The 20,680-nt window shown below is 38.0% G+C and overlaps 1 protein-coding gene and 2 long non-coding RNA genes across 3 annotated transcripts in view; 1 reads left to right on the top strand and 2 right to left on the bottom strand.

Annotated features, from left to right (window-relative positions):
- The window catches only part of LOC132127146 (mesoderm induction early response protein 3-like), a 164,435-nt gene that overhangs the window by 108,941 nt on the left and 34,814 nt on the right, over window positions 1-20,680 (bottom strand). The window lies entirely within an intron of this gene.
- Window positions 1,723-11,154, top strand: LOC132127300 (uncharacterized). The gene is made up of 3 exons (XR_009427509.1): window positions 1,723-1,943; window positions 10,537-10,592; window positions 10,683-11,154. It is a non-coding gene; the product is annotated as an uncharacterized LOC132127300 (long non-coding RNA).
- On the bottom strand, window positions 17,931-18,479 carry LOC132127691 (uncharacterized). Its single transcript, XR_009427577.1, has 3 exons — window positions 18,373-18,479; window positions 18,231-18,326; window positions 17,931-18,143 (listed from the first exon to the last, which is right to left on the bottom strand). It is a non-coding gene; the product is annotated as an uncharacterized LOC132127691 (long non-coding RNA).

Below are 20,680 nucleotides of genomic sequence, written 5' to 3'. Positions count from 1 at the left end.
CATTTTGGCGTCACTTTGACAGCGAATAACTTTACATCTGAGGCATTTAAAGACTCCATTTGTACATTATTTATTTCTAAAGATACACGACAATGTATAAAGGGCTCCATTACCTTCTATGTTACATTATGGCCCCGTAGAAACAGTTTTTGTAAAAAATAGGCTAACGATTGCGTCATAACCACTCGACTCTCTGTCGCACAGTAGAGAAATTACCGTACAAACAGGAGGAGAAGCTCGCAGGCAATCAGGGAGACGTCAAGAGAGAAGCCCATAGATACAACCCTGGCGTTACATTTTAAAATACTATACAAAATAATGAATCAGAATACTTACTCCTGCTAGCTCACACCAAAGAACTCCCCGCTCAAGCTCGCCGTCTCTGCAAGATTAACGATGGCAGTTTGCACGCACAGCTACTAGAAGATTTACATCTGTCAGACAGGTTGCTGACGTCATCAAGCTTAGTTTGAGTCTGCGCGTCAGAAACGGAAGTGCTAAAAAACGCTAAAAATGGGCTTCACTCGTCTCAATTGAGTTCCAATGAGGTCGCTATCTTAGATCAAATAAATACAACCTTAGATCAGAACAGAATTCTTCTGTGATCACATGATTCTTTGGAAATCATTTTAATACGCTGATTTGATGCACACAATTGTGAAAACATTTACATTAAATATATGTACAGTGAAAATTTACTTTCTTAAAATAAACAGCCTTACGTAATACCATTTCTTTCAAACACATGAAAATCTAACCAGTACCAAACTTTTGTCTGTGTAAATGTATAATTTTATGTGAACAGATCTCTTAGGTGCCGTTTTACTGCATATCGGTCGACCACTAATTACCTGTATTTCATTTTTCAGAATCTTTGCACATCATTTATATACACTGTAAAACATGATCTCATATAGCTTTAATAAACAAAAATGAAGCCGTACCTGCATTTCTTGTTTTCAGCATCTTTTCAGAATGAAGGCCAGCTATACTTCTGACATAAACTCAGAACCTGAAATTGCTGGAAAAAGGATTCCCAAGTAGGTCCCCTTTTGTCCAAAAAGACAAAAGAAATGATTTAACAAATGAAAATGGCATCATTTGCCTTCATGTGTCATCTATTTAATACTACGAGGCCGTTGAATGCTTGAATCTGATTGGCTGATTGGTTTTTGGTAGTCCTGTAATTTGTTATTACAGTTTACTATGCAAAGTGATGTGGAACTGTAATGTAGTCAAGAGAGCTGCCTGGAAGTACGTTCGCCGTGCGTTTCACAGAAAATAATGCACACCTCAGAATGTTCGTCAGTCAATCAGATTCAAGCATTCAACACCCCAGTAGTATAAACTGTTTTAAGGGAGGCATTAAAGGGAGCGGTCACCCAAAAATGTCTCACCCTCATGTCGTTCCAAACCAACAAGACCTTCGTTCATCTTTGGAACACAAATCAAGATATAATTGATAAAATACCCCATAGACATCAATGCCACTACCATCTCAGGAAGGTGTTAAAGTCATTGTTAAAAAACAATAACTGTTGAAAAAGTATTATCCTCACTTCATAATTAAGGTTGAACCACTATAGTCCTCATTTATTTTTAGGCCTTGAGGTAGTAGTTGCAAAGCGGTCTATGCTCTTAACTTGTGTTCTGAAGATAAACAAAGGTCTTACAGGTTTGGAACGACATGAGGGTGAGTAATTAGACATAATTCTTATTTTTTGGGTGAACTAACCCTTTAAGGAGAAATACAGCAGAAAAGTTATTGAGCACATTTCTATGAGTATTTGCTACATCACACAAAGAGGCAATGAATGTGTGCAGTTGTTCTTTTTATCTTTGTTTTCCTAGAAAGAAAACAAGTACAGATCATATATACTCGTCAGATGACGAGGCAGCAGAACAAGCACCCATTAAAAAAAGAAAAGCTGCAAACAAAGCAAGTGTTGCACCTGCACCAAAACCTCCAGCCATTCCAAAACTTAACAACGGTAAATGGAAAATAATAATGATAATAATAATAATAAAAAGAAACAACATTAATAAAAAAAATGAATGCTATACATAAAAGAGAGTGGGGGGGGGGGTCAACATGAAGATTTAACAACCAAATAACAATGGAATTAGAAAGATGGCAGCATTATTTATTTTGTACATAAAGATTGGTAGCTATATTAGTAAAATCTGTTGACTTCAACAATCTTGTGACATTCAATATTTTGGTTTAAGAAAAAAAAAATATTGAAAATATCAAATTTGATTCAGGAAAGTGTTCTGAATGTTGGATGATCTGACACAAAATGACGCAGTATGAAGTAAGATTAAAGGTGTATAACAGACAGAACACACAAAGTTACATTTCTATTTTCAGGTCCTAATGTGCAACCTCAGGTTTGACAGAGCAGAGCAGTAAACGCTCTCAGCAACTGTAAGTCTAAACTTTATATTTTATCTTCATTTCATTTTTATATCCAAATCTACAATGTTTAATACAAGTTACAACTATCCAATTGTTGAAGCATACAGCTGCACTGCTTGGTCCTATTTTGTGTGAATAAATTCTAAGAATTACCAGTGTACCCATTTTTAAAGTTGATTTTAAGCATATGGAATGCCACTAATGATCCCCCAATTGTCAACAGCATTTGTCAATCAGCAACAAAGAGACACGGAAGACCAACAACAGATCTGGTGTGAGAGTCTCCCCAGCTTCCAAGGTAAATAATTAGTTGTATTTGGCTAGCTGGAAAGATAAATGTAGATCAACATTTGATGCAATTTAACGGGAAAGTTAAATCATAGAAAACTCATTTAAATCTTCATTTGTGATTTGAAAATATTCAATGAACTCAGGGATTTCTGTTCCTACATTTCCATAATCCATACAGAGATTGTAGAAGTAACGGATACAATATGAGTGGCTTAATTCATAATTGATTCATAATCGCTTTATACAATTAACACATTTTTTTTATATGTATGCAACTGTCCCTTTAAGATTATGAACCATCATTTCTCCACTTAAACTGCTTGATTCAACTTACCTACTCCACTTTTCTCAGCTCACTGCGCATGTCTCAGCCAGACCATGACGGAGACGGCTGGTGTGTTGCTCACCCTAACACACAAGGTAAAAGCAGTGTTGGGAAGGTTACTTTGGAAATGTAATAGGTTACAGATTACAAGTTACCCTATTTAAAATGTAATAGTAGTGTAACTTTTTCAATTACTTTATTAAAGTAATGTAACTGATTACTTTTGATTACTTTTAAAAATCTCTTATAAATGTTTATTTGCAACCGTTAATCATTTTCAAACATTTACACCATGCAGGTTTAACCTTAAAGTAGAGCTCAATACTGTCAGACTTTCACCATCCTTCATCACATGAATTAAGATGATCAAATTTGAACATCCACCACACAATCAGACTTTAGTTCTGCATTTTACTTTAAGATTGATCTGAAGTTCAATGCAAATTTAAAATCATAAGAAATTGTATAATGAAACTTTTTTTTAAACCAAATCTTTGCATAATTCCAGGAAACACTGCTTCTAACAATAGTTTGGAAAGAAAAATAGTTAATTAAAAAATAATAAATAAAAGCATATACATTAACTCAAATATGTTTATCTAATGAGCATACCTCCTATTCTGTGTACTAAACTCCTGAAACATTGCTGCTCTTTGTATATGATGATAGTTTTCTCAAACACAATCTCTATCATGAATCACTTCATGAGCATTTAACTTGTTTTATGTGTTCATGTACTCATATATCGAGACGGCAGAGGTTGAAAACACTCAGCTTCGAAAACACGAGCTTCAGTAGGCCTATGTATAGTAAATGAAACCGCATGTCTGCATCAATTTCCATGAGGGGAGGACTGGGAAAAAATTCAGACCAGGAAATCTCAAACTCATACAAACAAATTCATGGACAACACTATTTTTTGTATGGACCTCACATAAAAAAGTTTTAAATCTTTAGTTTGGGGACATGCAAAATAATTAAAAGTTCTCTCCTGAACAGCACCTTCACTTCCATTTTTCTCTTCAGTCTCTTTATTTTGCCCTGTTATCCATCTCTCTCATGACTTTAATACTCAAGATTTAACAAAACTATACTTTATAAATTGCCCACATGTCAAAGTGAGTGCATCACTTCAATATATTTATAGAAAAATCCTAATCCTAATCCTAATCATGTTTTTCCCTTACAAAAATTTACCATGCTTTTATTATATAAAAGTACATTAACCGTGTTTTATTTATTTGCAAATGGATTACCAATTGTATTTGTTTTTAAATAAATAAATGTGTAAAATAATTTTTAATTTGTGGCATCGTTTAACAATAGTAACCTTTTGTCTCTGGATTTATAGCAAAATATTAAAACATTAATTTTCGTAAGGTGTAGTTGTAATAAAATCTCATTATTTTTCAGCTAAATTACTACTGTAACATTACAATAGATAATATTGATGTCGTTTATGCAGTAATTTGAGTGAGTGTGATCAATGTACTGTTGCTCTTTGACTAAGTGAACAAATACAAAACTACAATAGCATCTTTACTGATGAAACTGACCTGCACTTGAAAACCTGAACAGAAGTGTCGCTTCGTGCGCTTCAGTCCACTCCGGTCTCTCTTTCTCGCATTGATTATTCGGAGTCTGATCCAAACAATTTGGCGGAGAGCGCCAAGTCACAACTAACCGATCCATGATTTATTAGAGATTTAATTATCGAATGCCGGGTTCGGAAATGATCGCTTTTGTACATTCGGCAGACAATTATACAATAATAATATTAAAAAAGCGGGACAAATCGTCTGCCAGGCCACCGGGAATTGTCCCGGTTCTCCCGACGTCCGGTCCGCGCCTGTTTTCCACAGACACGCAGATCGTGCAGGATTCATAATGTCTTTTGCGGCTTAATATTCACAGACACTAGTCCATGCTTTGATTCAAGTGTACTGACCTACTTTTGATTTATTTGTCCAAAATGTGGCATATTCTGTCCGCGTTAGGCAATAGCAATCCCGTTTTTATGACTGGATTCTACGAACCAGACTATGTTTCTGCATCGCGGAAATTATAGGGCCGTGTGTCTCAGAAGAAATCATTTAAATCTGTATGTGGATGTGTGAAATATTCATATGTAATCCCCTTTGTAATCTTTAAAAATTTCATAAGTAACTGTAATTTAATTACTCATTTTTTCTTAGTAACTGTAACTCATTACAGTTACATTTATTTTGTAATTAAATTAATTAACGCCGTTACATGTAACTAGTTACTCCCCAACACTGGGTAAAAGCATAATCAGGGATAAAGGAAATCTGAAACACATCTCACAGCATTTAAATAAATCTAAAAAATGTAACAACATTGTGTTCAATCCATAGAGCACACGTTTGCTGTCCTGAGACCCTCAGGGGACCACCAAGGAAGAGCCAGAGTAAGTTCATTACACAAATACACTCAAGAAATTTTTTTAATTTGACACCCCAAAAAAATAAAACGTAATTCTGGCTACTGAGTGTGTTGCAGGCCTTAGTTTGTTAATTTGCTAAATGTAACAAGCAAATCTCACCCTCTCCATCTTTCTCAGCTCCAGTGGGCGTCTCTCAGGCAGAGCATCATGGAGACGACTGGAGTGCTCATCCACCTGACACACAAGCTAAAAGAACATTAAATAGAATAAGGAGATGAAAATGAGAAAAACTTCATTTACAGCATTTAAAACCAGATAATATAAGATGCATGATCCGTTTAATCCATAGAGCACACCTTTTCTGTGCTGAGACCCTCAGGGGCCACCAAGGAAGAACACTGAGTAAGTTAAGAAGGGGAAAAACACAATGTCTGATAACATGAACAATGTCCAGGAATACAGACATGATGGACTGCTACATTCACTAGCAGTGTAACGGTACGCAAAAATCACGGTTCGGTATGTACCTCGGTTTTAAAGTCACGGTTCGGTTCATTTTCGGTACAGTAAGGGAAAGGAATGCAAACATTAAACTGCAGGTTGTTTATTACTATAAACTTTTTTTTTTTTTTATTTGTTTACAATTGTTTAAATACTTTTTAATAATATATATATAAAATAAAAAAAGAATAGCAAATAAAATACTGCTGCAAAGTTCTCTATTAAATAAAATACTCTCAGTCTCAAACCAATATCATATAATAAAATATAATGAAAAATATAAATAAATAACTATGATTACAGTGCAGCATTACCAATCCCAGCGTGTAGGCCTGGTCATATTTAAAAATATTTATAACTTTTCCAAAGTGTAAAGTGCAGCATCAACAGTTTCAGTTTTTAGACCTGCTCAGATTTCGTTATTGCGTTGGACCGATCGGAATTAAGAGCAAAGGTCTGTTTAAATGCCGACGGGAGCTGCGTTTGAATTACAATCGTTTTTTTCCTAGTTGTAGTGATGTTCACACTCGCGTGATGCCTTTTGAAAACCTTAGGCCGGTGACACAATGGCATATTGCACCTGTCAAACATAGTCTATTTTGCCGTCAATACTGTTGACGGTGTCCTTTATCAGTAGGCTTTATATTTATGCTCAACATGAAGTATAGATATTGTTGTCATGAAGACAAGATCCTGGTCTGTCGGTGGTCTCCCTCTTTGTCACCTACAGCAGCAGAAGCGCGCCAGCGCCGCGTCAGGCACGATTCTGGTGTGTAAAGACACAGAAAACGCGAAGCAGCCGTCACGCAACTGACACGCAGCAGAAACGCCACGCTCACGCCACGCAGTGTGTCACCGGCATTAGAATCAGCTGCAGGGCGGGATTTACGCTGAACGCGGAGACTTCCGCCACTTAATATGTTCGTTTGGAAACACGAAAATGTATATGTTCCACACACAAAATATTGCTGTGACGAGTGGGGCGGGGCCGAGAGCCGTGGGAACAGGAGCGAGGCCGGTGGAGTGATTGGAGATGAGCGACACCTGGTCGACCCACCGGTCTCGAGTCCCAAGGAGGAGATGGAGGGATATAAAACAGGAGCGACGACAGTGACGGACGAGAGAGGACCAGGCCTGGACTTTATTTTGTATTTGGTTTTTATTTGTGCGCGTCAGTCATCCGTGAGGGGCTGACGCGCTGTTTTGTCTTTATTTTGATTATTAAAGCTTTCATTTTGATTGTCTGCCGGTTCCCGCCTCCTTCTTCCCGAAGATTATGGAGTTTGTATCGTTACAATTGCATTCGGTCATTCGGTACACACGTGCACCGTACCGAAAGCCCTGTACCGAAACGGTCCGGTACGAATACACATATCGTTACACCCCTAACAATCACAGGAAGTTGTTTGTTCTGAAAGTACAACAATCTGCACATTTTTGTAGAATTGAACTAAATTAAACTGCACACAATTTCAAATCATATTAAATATTATGATTTAATGTTATATAAAAATTTAGGGTATAATAGGACATGACAGCATTATTGTCCATTTTAATAATGTTCCAAAAATAATTTAAAATGAAGTTACACCAGAAAAATAAAAAAATAAAAAAAACTATTTGGTACATACCATCAGTTCAGAAATCATGGTAGCTATGATTTTAGTAAAGCAGGAGAAAAAAAAATAATCAAAATTGCTTTCTTTAGTAAACAGTGGTTTACTGTAGAGCTGAAGATCTCTTAATTTATATTATGTTACGCGTGCTCGGGTCGGGCTCGGGCTTGCGCTCCGGTCATGTGATGTGTTTCGATTAGCGCGAGAGATGTGAAAATGGGTGCGGAGTAGGTAACGGAGGCTTGCCTCTGGCGATTATGTTTTGGTTGCACCAGCAACTAAAGCAAAGTCTGAGGTGTGGAACAGTTTTGATCATGTTTATAATGAGAATAATGAGTGAATAATGACGCACCATCAGTGAGCGCAGGAACGAGCTGAAGACATCTACAGTGGATTCAATCATGTTCCTTCACAAAAACATGTAGACCTAGCCTAATCTCTGTGAGTAAAGGTTTTTCAGATGATAACTAAATATTCATTGAGTCTTAAATGCATAATGTGGACAGAGTAATTACGCTAATGTTGGCATTATTCTTTTATTAAATATCATCTATCATCTACGCAATGCTCCTTTAATGAAACCCAAAGTATTAAATTCCAATTAATTTTTAGATTATATTGGGAACCTTTCACGCCACAGCCTCACGTATGAGCCACATCTTTCTGAGTGTAAACAAGTAGGTGTGTTCACAGCTCTGCACAGGACCAAGAGAGTTACAGCAGACTGCTTTGTAGGTTTTTGAATTGCTCTCGCGGATGTCAACACCAATCGATCTGCAAGTAGCCGCTTCTTGTCGAACACCTAGTGCTGCAAGTTTATTGGCTTACTGATGTTGACAAGATTAACCCCTTAGGTATCGAACGACAAGACGTTTTATCGATATTCGATGGTATCGTGGCAATTCGGTTGGTGCCTAAAAAGTATCGAACTCGATACACAGCACTATTTATAACTTTGACAATAATTGTAAACCATGATAAACTAAGTCATTGGTGTATTGGAGATTTAATTACGTCGTATGGTATAAGAAATCTTTTTTTTAATTTTTTTTTATTTAGGCTAGTTAAATTAATTTCCGGGCTACCAAAATCTGAAGCAGTAACGTGCGGTGAAATCTTGTCATGGGTAGGCTGTGACCTATCAATGTGTGGAATATATGTTCATATATTCATTCAGTTAATTTAGCAACCCAAGTTCATATCAGGCATCATCAGATCGCTGCCTGCATTCAGCAAAGTCAGTCATGTGAGGCTAATGCACAATCAAATATAATAATCAAATTAATGGACACATCTATCTTATGACTTATACAACAAACAAATGTTTTGTGCGGGACACAGAGAAGGAGGCGGCGCGGCAGCCTAGTCACTCCATCAAAATGCGCAAACGCGCACAGACAGCCACGGCGCACACACACACACACACACACACACACTTTTGGTCTGGTGACGGCGCACCAGGCTACAGTCAGAAAACATTGCGTCAGCAGTACAGCTTTAAAGTACAAAAACAGCTTATTCGCTCCTACAAACTGCTAGACGCACACACCGACACGCAAGTATACTAGATGCTAGTATTCGGGAAGCGCGCGGATTGAGTGAGAGCGAGTAGATCACGTGACATGAAGCAAGCTCGGTCTCTGCCTCAATGTTGATAATTCAAGACAGCATGAGAACTGACTGCGCATGCGCAAATCTACATAAACTACGTTCTATGGACCAAAGAGGCACCGCTCACCTCTGCCTCAATGGCCATGGCTTTTGAATTTCCTGCATGAAACAACGGTTTTTAGGAGCAAACAATGGCAAAATGAGTATATTATTTGTATTCCTGAAAATTTTTGTTACAAAAAATAATATTTGGAATAAAATTAATGCAATTAATAATGTGGTGAATTAATGAAGCTCTTGGAATTAATAAATGTAATGTCAACATTTCCTTTGGTGAGGCACTGCCTACCCTGCCTACCCTGACCGCACGTCCCTGATCTGAAGAGTACCTGTCCGAAGGGCTACCAGGGATTTTTTTATTTTGTGAGCCCTGATTCCCATTGTGAAATTCACATCAGAGTCCTCATGCTGTCAACAGAATACCAATATAGATTTTTGGTCAATGTCAATGTAAAAATAATTGAACTAAACTCTTATTACAGTTATTATAAGAGGCAAAGATGTTTTATGTTTTTCTGAAATTTGGTTTTAATTTTACGGTGTATTTATTTGTTTTGGTAACAAGCAAATCTCACCCTCTCCATCTTTCTCAGCTCCAGTGGGCGTCTCTCAGGCAGAGCATCATGGAGACGACTGGAGTGCTCATCCACCTGCAGACATCCCAACCTGCAAAAAGTCATTTCAGGGAGGTGCATATTAGAACACACGCACATTAGCACACACACGCAAGATCTCTCGCTCCCTCTCCGCCGTGCGTGCGCTAAACGGCTGAGAAACATAGTATCTGTTTCGCATGCACGCTTTTGCTCGCTCGGTCTAGATTCCGGGAGATTTTAACTAATTTGCGGGTCTCAGGGAGCCGCTTTCAATAAACGGGAGACTCCCGGAACTTCCGGGAGACTTGGGATGTCTGCACCTGACACACAAGCTAAAAGAACATTAAATAGAAATAAGGAGGAGAAAACACTAATTCACAGCCCTTGGCACAATCTAAAACTGAATAACATAATATTTTGTGTTCAATCCATAGAGCACACCTTTTCTGTCCTGAGACATTTTTGATGTTGAAACCATCATCATCATTAGCTTACTTTTTACTTACCAACTCCCCCTTTGAGCTCCAGTAAGGCTCTTTAGCAAACCAGAAAACACTGAAATGCATATAAGGGTCAGGATAATTATTATTTTTTTAAAATGGTAAACATTTTACCCTAAATAATGTGACATTCTTTTAATAACCTCAAGGCAGATGCATGTAACACTACATCTAACATTTAAAACCTTACAGTAAATTTATACTTACAGGTAGTTCTGGTGGGAGACAGGAAAATCCAGTCTTGAGTACTGTAACAAATCAATGTACACGTACGTTATTTATTAACTTAAATAAGTTGCAAAATGCATAATTTAATTCATCAAAGCTACATAAAAACGTAAATATCTTCTGTATTGCAGCTGTAGAAAGGGCAATTCTGGAAACACTAGAGAAAATGGACATGAGGATCAACCATCCGACTTCACTGGTCCAGTCTCTAGTGGGGAACAGGCGTATTGTACCCCAAATGCACATGGCTGAAGAGGAAGAGGGTGGTGTCTTTCCTCTAGCATCTACTGCAGACCTAGATAGGCTGGAACAAAGACTGGCAGACAGAGGGTTTATAAAGAGAATGGTAAGATCACTGAAACGGTCAAACCTACAACTACTAACAAAATGTAAACAAACTGTTTGTGTGCTAACGTGTGTGTGCATGTTTACACACACTACCAGTCAAAAGCATGGAATGATTAAGTTGAAATGTTGCTGAAAGAAGTCTCTAATGCACACTGCATTTACTTGCTAATGTATAAAATTATTAATGAAAAATAATGAGCTGTTATTTTAAAATATTTTTATATACTCATTAATCCAGCCTCCAGTGTCACGTGACCCTTCAAAAATCATTAGAATATGCTTATCAGTTAATAGCAATTATTAATGGCAGTTGGTAATTAATAATGGTTCTTATCTTATCAGTGTTAATTATCATCAAAAACAGTTTTTGCTACTCATTATATTTTATGAAAACCATAATTATTTTTAAAGAATCTTTAAAAATTAGAAATACAACTTATTTGCAGTGGTTAAAATCATATGTTGGCGTATCATAGTAGATGCATTTGAAAGTTTTATTATAATCCTACTCTGTGCGGTTATCACCATTAAAATTGCTTATTTCTCTGGATTTAAACATTCTTCGAAACATTTGGGATAATGTAAGTACACAACACTGTTCGAACAGTGCACTATGCTTTATACAAAAACTTGAAACAGTACAACCATTTTCACCTTTGATAATAATAATAAATGTTTCTTGAGCAACAAATCAGCATATAGATTTGATCATATCCTGCTGAGAAAATTCAGCTTTGCATCACAAAAATAAGTTATATTTTAAAATAGTTAAATATAGTTCATATAAATAGTTTCATGATATTAAATTATACTGCATTCTCAAATAAATAAATGCATCTTTGGTGAACATAAGAGGCCTTTTTTCAAAAAAAATAAATAAATACAAATTCTTAATTGTTCCAATCTTTTAACTCGATGTGTATAGAATACAGGTCAATTTAATGCTAAAATATTACTTCAGAATGTAGCTGTTGAAGGTGAGCAGATTATCCATCAGTGGCGGCCGAGCATGAAGAAAACAGTATGGAGGATTTGCTCCAAGGTGTTCTCCACTGACGTCACCGGCAGCTGAGCTGGTGCGGGAGGGGGACAAGAGAGGGATCCGAAAATCACACATCGGGGCAACCCTAATAGGTAAGTTCAATAATGTTACACAAATACAAACAATAGAATTAATGGCGGAGCTGTCAGAACAACTAAAAATAATGTATAACCGGTTTCAAATTGGTTAAACATAATCTGACGTGGTATCAGCCATTATCAAAAATATTTAGAAAAAATAACTTGTGAAAAACTTAAATTAGACTTAAAACATCAGTTAAGCCCTTTAGAAATCCATTTGCCCAACCAACACGCACGCGAAACAACTTGTAACAAAACAACTTGGTATACTCGCTGATAAACAAACAGATGATAGCCATCATACACAACGTAATTTGGAAGTTATTATAAAACTGATCGCTGGCACAACACGATTAGTTTTAAAATATACATGTACCTTAAGCAAATCTTCTCTTGCAACTAATCTAGACGTGTATTCTGCACAGCACGGCACATGGTTAGGTTGAATAACGCGGGAAGAGCTTTGAAGCGCGCACCCTAAATCACGTGCATACTTCACGTGCGTCTCCTTGTTTTTTGGATGTTGGCGTCGAACCAGCAGCTAAAATTATTTGCTCTTTATGCTATTTAGATAACTCTGTCCGATTTATTGAGACGAACCAGATAAAGAAAAAAATATCTAACGGTCATTTCAATGTAAGTATTTTTTTTTTTACATTTTTGTAATTGTTTATTTTAACATACAGCTTCAGCTATGAGGAACCCCGTCCTTCTGTCTCCAACCGAAGCAGACGTGGAAAAATGTATTAAAGATTTCATACGCTTGGCCCCAGGGAGGATTTAACTTTTTTTTTGAATGCCTGTATATACGTTACAAATAGTGTATTGTTGTTTGCATGAACTTGTTTTGTATAAATTAAATGTTTTTTTTGCCTGTTATATATATTTAATAAAATCAACAAATGTATGTTCTTTAGTTGATCGTTTGGTTTATTTGTTCATTATTATGTAAAGAGCTAATTCTAGATGTTCTAATTTATTTACGTCTGGAATACATCGGCTAGGCGTCATCTTAACAGCTGGGAGGGACGTCTCGGCGACGTATGCCAGATGAGCAAACGCCCTAAAATATACATCTGCCAGATGCAAAAGAAGACACGTCTCCGCGATGTATGTGTGCTATCTGGAGCGGATCATTTGAATCAGTTCGAGAGTTCGCAGTGGGTTCGCGAATCATTTGAGTCAGTTCGGGAGTTCGTGGCGGGTTCGCAAATCATTTGAATCAGTTTGGGAGTTCGTAGCGGGTTCGCGAATCATTTGAGTCAGTTCGGGAGTTCAAAGTAGGTTCGCGAATCATTTGAGTAATTTCGGGAGTTCGTAGCGGGTTCGCGAATCATTTGAGTCATTTCGGGAGTTCGTAGCGGCTTCGCGGATCATTTGAATCAGTTCTAGAGTTCAAAGCGGGTTCGCGAATCATTTGAGTCATTTCGGGAGTTCGTAGCGGGTTCGCGAATCATTTTAATCAGTTCGAGAGTTCGTAGCGGGTATGCGAATCATTTGAATCAGTTCGGGAGTTCAAAGCGGGTTCGCGAATCATTTGAGTCATTTCGGGAGTTCGTAGCGGGTTCGCGAATCTTTTGAGTCATTTCGGGAGTTCGTAGCGGCTTCGCGAATCATTTGAGTCAGTTCGGGAGTTCATTACATTATATTTACATTTATTCATTTAGCTTACGCTTTTATCCAAAGCGACTTACAATTGCTATACACAAGGGCGTAGATTTGGTTTGAACATTGGGGGGGTTGAACGTTGTATGCTGCCCGTTATTTAAAAAAAAAAAAAAAAATTGTGTATTGTTATTGGATAATTTATTTCTTCCTATCTATCTACCTATCTATCTATCTATCTATCTATCTATCTATCTATCTATCTATCTATCTATCTATCTGGCAACATGCTTTAACTGATTACAAATTCAACATATAGAAATATGAAAGAGACAACATTTAGACATTTATTTTAAGATTTTTACATTCCACCTTAATGCATTTAAAAAAAAAATTCTAAAGGGAAACACATCTTTAAAACATTAAAGGCATTAATGTATAGCCTAACTTTACAAAGCTGCTGTTTTTCTATACTGCTTCCTATTTTATTGATTGAATGGCATCTTCTTTACCTGATCACCTGCTCCTCCTCTCCCTCTGTTGACTTTTCTACCCTGCAGCTATATTTACCTCGAATCTGTTATAAAAACATGTTAAGAGATTATACACCTCATAACGTTATGAAATTTGTGTATAATCATAATTCATAAAATTCTAACATAGTAGAGATTATCAAAAGAAAGAAATTAATTATTGAAACCGCCAGTAGGCGGCAGTGTTTCACTGTTTTAATGAGTTAGACACTTAAATCGTTAATTCATCCAATTCGTTCAAAAGTCAGATTAATTTAGTAAGAAAACAAAACCGATGTGAATACTTTTGTCGTTGATAATTACAGACACTATTGAAAAATATACTAGCAAAGCAGACAGCTGCTTTGGTAACTTGTTATACTTATAGTTATAGCTAAATACATTGCAATGGGTTAGCTAGCTAAAATATATGTGGTGTGTACTAACTATTACACAATATTCTCATACCTCATTCTCAGTACATGCTTTATTTTTTTGCATCCCTCTCTGACCAGCAGTTAATTATAGTCCTCTGTGCAGCGCTTCTCTTCATTTTTGGCGTTAACATTAACCGTGTGCTCTCCCATTCAAACACCACTCGCTTGTTTTGGTGAAAGTGCGACTCATTGGTTGGGCGTTACCAATCGGTTCAATGGAGGGGGAGTATTTTTTGTCTGATTTATTATGACATACTTATATTTGATTAGCAACAAAATCATTTTTACAAAATAAATGAATTCTATTTTTTCTTATTATATTTTTCATTTGATCTACTGTGATTTTCATGTTGAAATAATGGAGGGGTTGTAACTGATGGATTTGAATATTGTGGGGGTTACCCCCCCCCATCAACTACGCCCCTGGCTATACATGTCAGAAGTTGCACGCCTCTGGAGCAACTAGGGGTTAAGTGTCTTGCTCAGGGACACATTGGTGTCTCACAGTGGATTCAAACCCAGGTCTCTCACACCAAAGGCATGCATCTTATCCACTGCGCCAACACCACCACAAAGCGGAATCGCGAATCATTTGAATCAGTTTGGGAGTTCAAAGCGGTTTCGCGAATCATTTGAGTCATTTCGACAGTTCGTAGCGAGTTCGCGAATCATTTGAGTCATCTCGGGAGTTCAAAGCGGGTTCGCGAATCATTTGAATCATTTCGGGAGTTCAAAGCGGGTTCGCGATTCATTTGAATCATTTCGACAGTTCAAAGCGGGTTCGCGAATCATTTGAATCATTTCGGGAGTTCAAAGCGGGTTCGCGAATCATTTGAATCATTTCGAGAGTTCAAAGCGGGTTCGCGAATCATTTGAGTCATTACGGGAGTTTAAAGCGGGTCCGCGAAACATTTACAGGTATCGCGGCTTCCGGTTAGGACCCGTGTTGGCGTACACTTGCGCGCAATGACGGATCCGAAACGAAGGTGGATTAAAACCTTACCTCCGCGGTTTTGAAACACATATCCGCCACGGACTCATAAAAATACTGTCTCATCTGGCCGTTTCTCTCATTTTCAAAATCCCTTCTGTTCTTGCTGTAGGATAATATAGACGGTTTCAACGGCAACAACATAAACAAACGTTACTTTGCATGCGCGCTTTTGTGGACCTAACTTAACTTCCGGTAGACTTCCAAATAGTAACAACTCAATAACAACAGCCAAGTCCCTCTAGAGTAGATATTTTTTGACAAACAAAATATGTTTGCCGCGTGGATCAGGCGGACTTAATGAAAATGCAAATTCATTCTTTGGCATTAGGAGATGTTTTAAAGCATAGACATAAAGGGCGAGAAATAGAGGTTTCCCCAGTAACAGCTGTAAACAAAGCAGAGCTGGTACCCTCACACGCTGCTTTATCAGACATATAACATGCAAGTCTTCCTTCAGAAATACAGCGATATAAAAACACCTGTGCCTCGTTTTGATATTTAAACATATAAATGTAAGGAATTATTATTATTAAACGTGCAGTACATTACTCATGTTTATTCAACGAAGCCTTTTTGAAAATCGATCAGTTTTAAAATTGTGGCGAGTCTCCAAAGATAAATAAATGTATGGGAAACACATCCCGCAGCACAACCACCTGACCCCAACTTCAGTCTACTCATCACATTGACTTTAACTGCGTTTGTAGAAGGCACCGCAGCCAGACCAATATACACAACACAGACCGGAAGTCAACTTAGGTCCAGGCGCGTGCGCCCGATGAAACCGTCTATAGGATAAACTAAATTGTAAGATAAACTATCACTATGTCTAGCCTAGGCCACTACAGCAATATAAGCTTAAATCTGCATTGCCTTGCATTTTAACCAAACAATATTGTAAATAAGCCTAACAGAAAAGTTCCAATACAAGACATAAATTTACTGTACAAAAGTAATCACTACTCAATGGAAATATAAAATTGACATTTGCATTTATGGAGTTACAGGTTATAGCCTATTCAGTTTTTGTTAAGTAGCCTATGTTGGCTAGGCTAATCTACATTCGTTTTATGGTCAAAACCTAATTTAATGCTTTATACTGTAGGCCTAGGTACATAAAATATTTGATCTATTAGACCACAACTTCAATGAAATGTTGCACTGCACAGCATCAGAAAATGAATAACTGGTGAACGACAAGAGGTTCAATAAAAATATGGTTTATTGTTTAAACATTTCTTTTACTCTGTTTGTGTGGATGGAGGCGGGACACGTCTCCTCGTTGCCCGATCTGCTGCCAGGTTGAACCACCGGATTGATGCTTGGTCACCTCTGCATCCGTGGCTGACCGAGTCACAGTGTTTTTCCTCACAGCACCTGTAATCAAACACACAGATATGTTTATGTTTATGGTATGTAGCGTCCAAAGCCAAGTATGCTTACACAATACAATATTTGAGATGGGTATGAAGGAGATTAAATGAAAAAGAAACGTGACTTACAAAGTTATAAACAGGGTTGTGGAGGTTAAAATAAGAGGTGGGTAAACTATGAATTCATGATCTAGGTGTGCCGAGCCTTTCACTATCTGTCATTAAAAAAGACATCCAAAATGTTCAAACAATATCAGTGGTATTAAACGGTCCCTGTATGTGGATAAATCAATGTGGTTTTGTAATATTTTAAGTTTGTTAAGGTCCTATAACAATCTATTTGGAGGTAAACATTACATTACATAAACCAGTGGATAAACTCTATTTTTGACATTTGAGCAGTGGGTAAACTCCATTTACTTGCATTTAGTCCTGGTTTACATTACATTACATTTAGTCATTTAGCTGATGCTTTTATTCAAAGCGACTTAACATTCAAGCTATATGTTGCAGCAGAGACCTTAGGTGTTAGGTTAACCATTCCAAAATCAACACTAAATTAAAATACAACTCACATGGTAATTTACAACCCACACAACTCAAACAAAACTATAAGCCGCACTTAAAAGCCTTTAATTTTCTCCAAAAACGACAGCGCACCTTTTAATCCAGAGCGCCTTATATATGGATCAAGGCGCTCTGTCAAAATGTTGACATTCCCTTTAGCAAAGCTCCATCTAGTGGATGCATAACACAAACCCAGTCAAACGTTTGACTGCAGTATCTTCTTTTCTATGCGCCTTATAATCCGGAGCGCCCTATATATGAAAACAGTTCTAAAATAGGCCATTCATTGAAGGTGCGCCTTATAGTGCGGAAAATACGGTAATTGGATCACACCCTCATGGACCTGTACCACCTTTACAATAATAATGATGGACAATCAATGAACCTAATGGCACCATCCAGTAAGAAAACTCACCAATCTCTGTGGAGCTGGGTCTTTGACGGTTCCTTTAGAAACATTTCAAATGCCTCCACGGCCTCCAGTTACTCCAGGGGAAACTGGATATTTTCAGGCATCTCAACATCTGGCCCTGAGGTGCTGTTCAGCTGCTGCTGAGGTAGTTCACCTTTGCCACAAGCTGGTCTTGTTGCTGTTTAATGGTTTCCAGCAGGCTAAGGATGTGGACCTCAGCCGCTGTTGACAAACATCAAATATAGCTAAAATGTAGTGTATAAAATATATCACGTTTCAGTGTTTATCCTCATTACTCATAATACTGACATGAATTAATGACAAAAGTTATTGTCAACGTTTGAAGAAAATGTGATGGTTGTGGGTAGTGCTGCAACGACGCGTCGACGTCATCGATGACGTCGACTACAAAAATACGTCGCCGTGAGTGAAATGCGTCGACGCGTCACACTGTTTACATCTCGCGTAATGGCATGGAGAAAGTTGCATTATATCACAAAAACAGAGACCACTGTTATCAAAAGTATGGTAATACTTCAAACAGAGGCCAAATAAAATGGCCATTTGTTCCCTTTGAAAAACAGATATGGTGTACCACGGCAGCACAACTGCGATGCACGAGCACCTCAGAGGAAAACATCCTGGCGCTCTCCGGTGTTACGGTTTAACTGCTTACCGTTGATCTGGTGACCAACTTCCTGGTTCAGGTCTCTGCTGCAGATGTGATGGAACGACTGCAGCAGATTCGGCGATTCTAAAAGTACAAACTCATGTGAAATGATTGAGTGTCTAATAAACGAGACTTGCTCATTGCATGATTCTGATATTCTTGTAAAGATTACAAGTTATTGGTATGATCACCCGTAGCGGCTGAAGTAAGGATAAAATAAAAAATAAAGTAAGTCTGTGTTGGCGCGGGTTTCGAACACGAGTTAGGGGCCGTTCACATATCGCGGCTAAAAACGCGTGGAAACGCTAATCGCGCCGCTTTCTCCGCTCGGGCAGTTGCGCCCCTGGGATGTCTGCTGTTGCTAAGCATCCATGACCTGCTCTCTCCATGAAGACGCGGAAATTTCAGCAAAGGATAAATGGATTTGCAGCACTAAAAATCGCTTACAGTAGCTCGGTTACTAAATTTATTTCAAAATGGCAATCCATATACAGCTATGATCAGCAGTTCCTTCATCTTAGCTGAGCTTTCAACGTTGTTACGGGAAAGGATGAAACTTATTGGTTAGTTGTTGACATGACCCGCGGCGTGCTTGCGGCATTCTGAAAAGTTGAGATGTTTTTAACTCGATGCGGTGCGGACGCGCCTGTTTTCGCGTGCGCGTCGCTTCCATTATGAGCGCGCATACATTGGAAATAACGAACTTGAGTGCGCAAAAGACGCGATATGTGAACGGCCCCTTAAAAGACAGCATGCCGCGAGACAACAGTCACAGACCACCGAGCTACCCAGAATCAGCTCCAGATCTCTGGAAACCATGCTAAACCATAGCAGAACTCTGACTACATTTTATGGTTTGTGATGCTAAAGAACATTTCATGACGTCTCAGACAACTGTAAATTTGTGGCTACTGTGGTTTAATTATAAGCGCTATCGTACCATAGAAAAATAATTTTCTTCTCCTCTTTATTTTTGTATACTGTAAAAACTTCAACCACATTGGTTGAAAATGAATAAAGGTTGAAACATTATATTAGAAGTTGTACTTATATTTTTTTGTAAAGTAATCCAAAGGATTCATTAGCTAATCAAAAAAAGAACATTAGATTAATTATTTATCATAATAAAAATAATCGTTAGATTAGTCGACAGAAAAAAATAATCGTTAGTTGTAGCTCCAGTTGTGGGATTTTTTTCCAAAATCTTTGGCACAGAATGACGCTCCAGTATTTGTCAGTTATTGCTCACCAGAGCAGGGAACGGTTTCGGCCATTCTTCCCCCTCTCCACGTTGGTCTGTAGGTCAGGCTTGAACAGGCTTCCTCTGCTGTCCGCATGTTGAGGGCTGGTGCGGGGGGGTGGAGGGACTGCCATTCCTGGGCCATAGTGAGGTGGGCCGTGTTTGAGAGGGGCAGATTTTTTTTATTGAATGGTAGTAATCTTTTAACTATGACTGATAATACACACAGGACCTTTCTATTCACTGAAGGGTGTTGCTGTCCTGCCCCATAGTCTGGTGCTAAGGGAGAGAAATTGGTATTAAATGGTTGTGATCTGTTAACCATGGAAGGCTGCGAGGCGTGCAAGTTACAGGGCCAAACAAAGGCAAACAAAAAAAATCTCTTGTCATGCTGAACATGAATTTGGTATAAACTACCTACTTCAACCCCATGAATGGATTGAAAATCTGAGATGGTAATGCAGATGCAGTCTATTGATTTGAAACAGAGTGACCATTGCTGTGTTAATATAGATGGGGCCACTGTATTCAATATTATTTCGGAGAACAGTTTTTATCTAGACAGTTTTCTCCAGGTTGAGGAGTAGTTACTCTGCAAGATAATGGAGCTGAAGGAATGGAGACAAGGAGAGGGGAATATCTTTAGCACTAAGAATGTTAACCATATCTCTAATATAATGATTTGTTATTTCGATGTTAAGAGATTATTCCTTACTCTTCCAGTGCAATTGGCTTGGGGATGAGGCTTCAACTGATACACCAGGCAAGCTGGAAGGTTGTGGCATCCTCAGAGATGCAAAGTCACCATTTTCTGGCTCTTCTTCACTCTCATTAGAATCCCCAAAACGA

The sequence above is a fragment of the Carassius carassius genome, chromosome 45 (assembly GCF_963082965.1).
Source record: "Carassius carassius chromosome 45, fCarCar2.1, whole genome shotgun sequence".
Taxonomy (NCBI): domain Eukaryota; kingdom Metazoa; phylum Chordata; class Actinopteri; order Cypriniformes; family Cyprinidae; genus Carassius; species Carassius carassius.
The sequence above is the reverse complement of the archived record's forward strand: the minus strand, read 5'-3'. Positions and strand labels throughout refer to the sequence as shown.